Source organism: Pteropus medius, unplaced genomic scaffold (assembly GCF_902729225.1).
Source record: "Pteropus medius unplaced genomic scaffold, Ma_sr-lr_union100, whole genome shotgun sequence".
Taxonomy (NCBI): domain Eukaryota; kingdom Metazoa; phylum Chordata; class Mammalia; order Chiroptera; family Pteropodidae; genus Pteropus; species Pteropus medius.
Window position 1 is genome coordinate 2,531,743 of NW_024347790.1, and position 6,024 is coordinate 2,537,766.

General features: G+C 43.9%; 1 long non-coding RNA gene across 1 annotated transcript in view; it reads left to right on the forward strand.

Annotated features, from left to right (window-relative positions):
- The first annotated feature begins 2,082 nt into the window (after window positions 1-2,082).
- LOC120614632 (uncharacterized) overlaps window positions 2,083-6,024 on the forward strand; it is a 90,393-nt gene continuing 86,451 nt past the window's right edge. Inside the window, exons 1-2 of the long non-coding RNA XR_005656020.1 lie at window positions 2,083-2,574; window positions 2,762-2,930. This is a non-coding gene — a long non-coding RNA (uncharacterized LOC120614632). The remainder of the gene's footprint in view (window positions 2,575-2,761; window positions 2,931-6,024) is intronic.

The following is a 6,024-nucleotide window of genomic DNA, read 5'->3' on the forward strand; positions in this document are numbered from 1 at the left end:
GTGACTATATAACACATTTGCCTTTGATTCAATTATTATGAACTATGTAAGAAAACAAAGGAAAATTTAAGTTTTGCGTAATCTTTTAAAGTTTCTGAAATTTACTGTTTTAATCTGGGATATGAGACCATATCTCCTTACCTTCTCATCATGTACTGCCCCGTTGCTTTATGGAAATTCTGTCTGATTTCTGACTGGACGGAGAAATTTGGGGGCTATCCGTTAGGGAGAGAATGCATGGCAATGAAGAGGAAGGGAGAATTTATTATGACTCATCCCCCAAAGCAGAATCTACATGTGTAAGGAATGACTGCCCTGGATGTCACAGACCCCGAATCTCTGTCCAGAGGCAGACAGGATGAGCTGACACTCCTTTCTTTAGTCAGCTCTCAGAGATATGTGTGTTCTCACAAGGAAAACACTGTAGCAGCTCATTCTTTTTCTTGATCCAGCTATGTGTGACTTCTGGTTAGTGTAAATTATTCCCAGTTTCTGGCGTTTGGCTCTTCTCTGTCTCAGTTTTTCTCACCTACCTTCCTTCCTTCCTTCCTTCCTTCCTTCCTTCCTTCCTTCCTTTCCTTCCTTCCTTCCTTCTTCCTTCCTTCCTTCCTTCCTTTCTTCCTTCCTCTCTCTCTCTCTCCCCCCTTTTTAGTTTTCTTTCTTTTAGAGGCAGGTTGGGAGTGGTTATAGCTTGACTCACATTGGTATTGTTGTTTAGCTCATTCATTTATCAAATATTCATTCAACACTAGAAATATTCACACAACCATGTACTTGCTGGGTTCTGGAGATACAAAGATATAAAGATATAGTCTCTGCCTGCAAGGAGATCAGAGTCCGACGGGGAAGATGTATATTAAAAGCAGATGATTACAAAAACAAGTAGAAACAGAGCATTAGGTATTATAGGATGACCTGGGGAAGAATAGTTATCTCAATCGTGTGTGTGTGTGTGTGTGTGCGCGTGCGCGCGCGCTTGTGTGCGTGCACATCTGTGCACAAGCATACTTAACCTTGTTTTAGTTCCTATTTCCTAGAAAAGAGGGCTTAGGTAAAATATTTTATGCTAATGCTTTACTTAGAGTTTAATCCCAGGAAAGCAGGAGTGAGGCACAAAGAAGGTAAATCATGGAAGAATTGAGAGCATCAAGAGGAGTGTATTGCCAAGCTGGACCCTGCTTGGTATTAAGCATAAAGGATTGCTTAATTTTGCAGGTCCATCTTCAGACAGGCCACATGAAGAACGACACAGCAGAGGGGAGAAGAGTTTATCTACCATTTCCCATTAATCATAAGTTCTCCACATGGGGTGACCCCCCCCAAATCTGGATGGTGCACATGTGGGCGTTCAGGGCATCCTGTGACATCTCACACCAGAACCAACTGGGAAGTCCCTGGTCAGGAGGTGAGAGGCCCAGGTACAAGAGGGGCTCCTGGGTTGTGCCCATAGGAACATAGTTGCCGTGGCAGCTGGTTGCATGGAGTGCCCAAGGGACCTTGAGTCAGGCACCTCAGTGAGGATCTTAGGTGGTGCTATGCAGGTCAAGGTGTGGCCCCTGTCGCTGATGAAGTTGTGCCTTCAAGAGTAAGGAGAAAGTTAGATAGTCATGTATTGTTAGACAATGGGATACTCCTGAGAAACGCATTGTTAGGTGAAATCGTCATTGTGGGAACAGCATAGAGTGCACTCCCACAAACCTGCTGCACACCTGGGCACCGTAGTACAGTCTACCGCTCCTCAGCTACACACCTGTGCAGCATGTCGCCGTACTGAATACTGTGGGCAATTTTAACACAATGGCCAATATTTGTGCATCTAAACATATCTAAACATAGAAAAGGTACAGTAAACATACGGTATAAAAGATAAAAAATGGTACATCCATTTAGGGCACTTAATAAATGGCGTTTGCAGGACTGGAAGCTGCTGTAAGTGAGTCAGCGAGCGAGTGGTGAGTGAAGGCCCAAGATGTACTGTCCACTGCCGTAGACTTGATACACACTGTACACTCAGGCTACGCTGAATTCATAAAAATGATTTTTCTTTCTTCAGTAATAAATGAACCTTTGCTAACGGTAACATTTTTACTTTATAAACTTCTAAATTTTTTAAAACCTTTTTGACTCTTTCGTAATAACATGTAGCTTAAAACACAAACACAACCACATAAAAATATTTTTCTTTATATCCTTATTCTATGTCGATAGCTGTGAGTGATGCATCGTGCTATGCATATGCGCAGGGCTATGGCTTTACGCCGGCTGCAACTTTACGACGGCTGCAACTTTACGACGGCTGCAACTTTACGACAGCTGCTGCAACTTTACGATGGCTTACAACTCTATACAGCGGCTACAAACTTACCACAGCTGTGACTTTAAGACATTGCCATAACTATGATGTCAGGACCACCTCCAGGTTACCACGGCTATGACGTCACTAGGCGATAGGAATTTTTCAGCCCCGTTATAATCGCAAGGGACCACCGCTGTAGTTCGGTCTGCGTGACTGAAGACGACCTCTCAGTGGGAAGGTCATTCCAAGCGAAGGGAACGGAAAGCAGAGGCTCAGAGGTAAGACACGGCCTGCAGCAGGTGTTGCCAAATCAGGGCGAATTTATTTTCACAGATAAGTGTTCCCCGAGACAGGCATTCCTTTAAGTCCCCTCTGGGCCACTCTCACGATGGCAGAGTTGAGTCATAGTGACAGAGTGTGCGTGGACTGCAAAGCTCAAACTATTTACCGTTTGGACCTTTACAGGTGGCGTTTGCTGACCCCTGGCCTAGAGTGTGCAAGAAACTGCGAACAGTTTGCAGTTTCCAGAACGAGGAGTGAGGGGCTGTGAGCACAGGCTGGAGACGGAGGCAGAGCCAGGTCATCGTGTTTGCCACATAAGGAGCGCTTGGATGGCTTTAAGCGGCCTCCCCAGGTAAGGAACCGCGGTGTGAGACCACTTTCTTTGGTGTCTACTCTATCGCTTCTGTGCAATTTTCCAGCACTAAGTGTAAATTAGACAGTTCAGAATCACGTGAATATGACTTACTCGGGCACTGCTGTGGGACACATGAAAAGTCATCTTGGGGGAAGTGAGTTTTCTTTTCTGTAGTTCATTTCGCTGGTTCCAGCACCCTGGCCAGGCCAGGCGCCTGTCCCATCCACACACGGCCCCTGGGAGTGCGGACCTGCTGCTTTCTCTCGGTGATTCGAAGGCTGTCTGCCTTCGTGGCACTCAGCTCTGGGAGATTTGGAGCGAGAGGTGCACTGGCCCTTCTTCTCCTGATGAGGGCCCCTTACATTTGGGGCATGAGAGGGACGGGTCTTTTCAGCCATTTCAGAAGAGAGAAGGGCTGGTGCTCAGAATTTGGGTAAAAATGTCTCTTAAGAGGGGCTGGTGGTATCCGTAGTTGTTAGGGGCGAGTGAAGGATGGAAGGTGAGACTCTTCCACACCTCTCAGACAGTGTCTTTTCCCAAATGCCGTTCCCTCCTTTGCTCCTTAAAACCTTGTGACTCTGAGTGGTAACTGACCCGGGGAACAGCAGAGCCAGTTGTCAGATGGGGAGCACGGTGTGGAAGGAGAGCTGGGCCTTAGCAGACCCTGGGTAGCAACCGAGAGTCTGGGGTCCCACCAGCCCCTTCCAGCCCTTTTACATGCTTCACACACGTAAATAGAAAATGTTACGTGTAATGACCTGTGTGAAGCGGCTGAGGATAAGGCCCAGTGAAATTGAAGCTGGGGATCATCCGCTTCACACCGCAGCTGATCAGCAGACACTGAGGGACCGAGTCTTCTTGTCCACTGCGTTGTTTTCTAGAGCGAGTTAATAACACAGCCCCGTGGGAGGTAAAGCTCCTGACTCAGAAGCTCCGCCAGAGTTTCTAACTGAGCTTGAGAAACACCAAGTATAAGATTTGGGGCATTGTGGGTAGATAGCCCACCTCCACAGAAAGATGGCCTACTTCTCCACAGGGTGCTCGAATAATTGCAAATAGGATTAAAAATAAATAAAAAGCAGATGGTGGTTTTGGGAGAATGCCTTCAATATCTGTGAAACACTGAGAACATTAATAGGAGGTGTCTGAATGGTTATTAAACTTAATATGAAGATTACCTTACAGACTGAAGAATTCCAAAGTCTTGATAATTATTAACTCTTTATCACAAATTACTAACTGAGAGAAGACTGAAAAGCCATTCAAGTGTCTGGGGAAATTCAGAGTTAAAAATTAAGCCCACTTCCTGTTGAGGACAGTTGGAGAAGTTGTCAAGGCTTTGAGCAACAATAGGAATGATGTCTCTAAATTATATTTGCAGTTGAGGATACTGCTTTGGGTTAAATGCCAATTAGGCTACCACCCAAGTGATGCGTGAACTATTTAAGTTACCTAGACATGGCTTCAGTTTCTTGTCAAACCATAGAAAATCTACAAAGTGTTTCTTTCAGCTTTAAAATGGGAAGAAGATCAATGAATTATTGTTACAGTTACACTGAGAACTTGCAATAGTATTGATTTTCCCTCCGGAGAGTGATGTCAAATAGCTTCTGCTTGAAAGGTTTTCATTATTTAAGACTAAAATTAGAATAAGTCGCTTCTGAAAAGTAAGATCAGATCTGAGAAAAACAAAATACCCTTAGCTGTTTAACTCATCATCATCATCACCCCTCTAACTTCGTCGTCTTTAAGTGGGAGAGGTAAAGCAAATTAAATTCAAATTAGAAGTATTTGCTACAAAATGTGAGAAGATGTTATACTATATTGGAAGACCTTAGATGGGCATGTTCACTTAGTTAGACAACGTATCGTGCACCTGTTACGTGCCTGACATCCAGCACAGGTGTTCAGCATTGTGTCGGGGATGCAACAGGAGCACGCGTCTAAGTTTCTGCCCTCCTGAAACTCACATGTAATCTCACTAACAAAAGACTCATGTCGTATTAAATGTCACCAAGGCCGATATGGGTTGGTGAAGACAGCCTTGGATGGGACATTAAGAAACATATGTTTTAAAGGAGCTGTGCCACCACCATGATAGCTATGTGTCCTTAGGAAAGTCACCCATAATCTCTTCCCATTGCTCTGCTCTATAACCTTGGGACTGATTGTCCAAATCTCCTAAATGGTCTAATAGATTCCTGCGTCTAATAGATGTTCCACAAGTATTTGCTGAATGAACAAACCTCATATTCTTTTATACTTCTAGCATTCTATTCAAAAATTATGGTATTACTTTTGTCACCGAGAGTCAAGCTTGGTGTCTCTTTTAGACAAACCCTTTAAAAAATGTAGGCAGGAGAGATGACCCCCTTCCCCACTCCGCACGCATGCTAAAGGGGCAAAGAATCTTTTGCTGTGGCCCAGACACTCCCTGACCAGGCACTCCCCCAGCTCTTCTATTAGTGCCTCTACTTAGATGACCTTGACTGGTTGTCCAGCTCCTTTTCTTATCGGTCCACTGACTAGGGTCATCCATCACCCTAGTCTAATCCCAGCAGCCCTGGGGCAAATGGCCCCTGTAAACAATGAGTGAGTCCACCGCAAAGGTAAAATCCCATATTAAAAGTAAGAAGAAATTTTCAAGCATAGCGGTAAGGTGAAAGGTAAGTGATCAGTATGTCTTGAGCCAATGAGGGATTCACATTACATGGTATCTGTGTCTCCTCACTACTGGCTCTTCCTCTATTGGCTGAGCTGACCCCCAAGATACAGGAATAGCATCTGTCTTGCACATCATTGATAATTTTCTTAGCAATGATAATAATATTGTGATTCTGTAGGAAAATGCCTTTATTTTTAGGAGATGCATGATTATATATACATATGTATATATATTTCTATTTAGGGCATGATATCTGTAATTTACTTTTAAGTGACTTGCAATATCTATTCATTATCTATTTATCTACCCATCTATGTAGATAAAAAAAATGTGGCAAAATGTTAACAATTTTGGATTCTAGATGAAGGGTCCATGTATGATCGTTATCTTGTTCTTTGGTATATTGGAGGATTTTTGTCAAAAGCA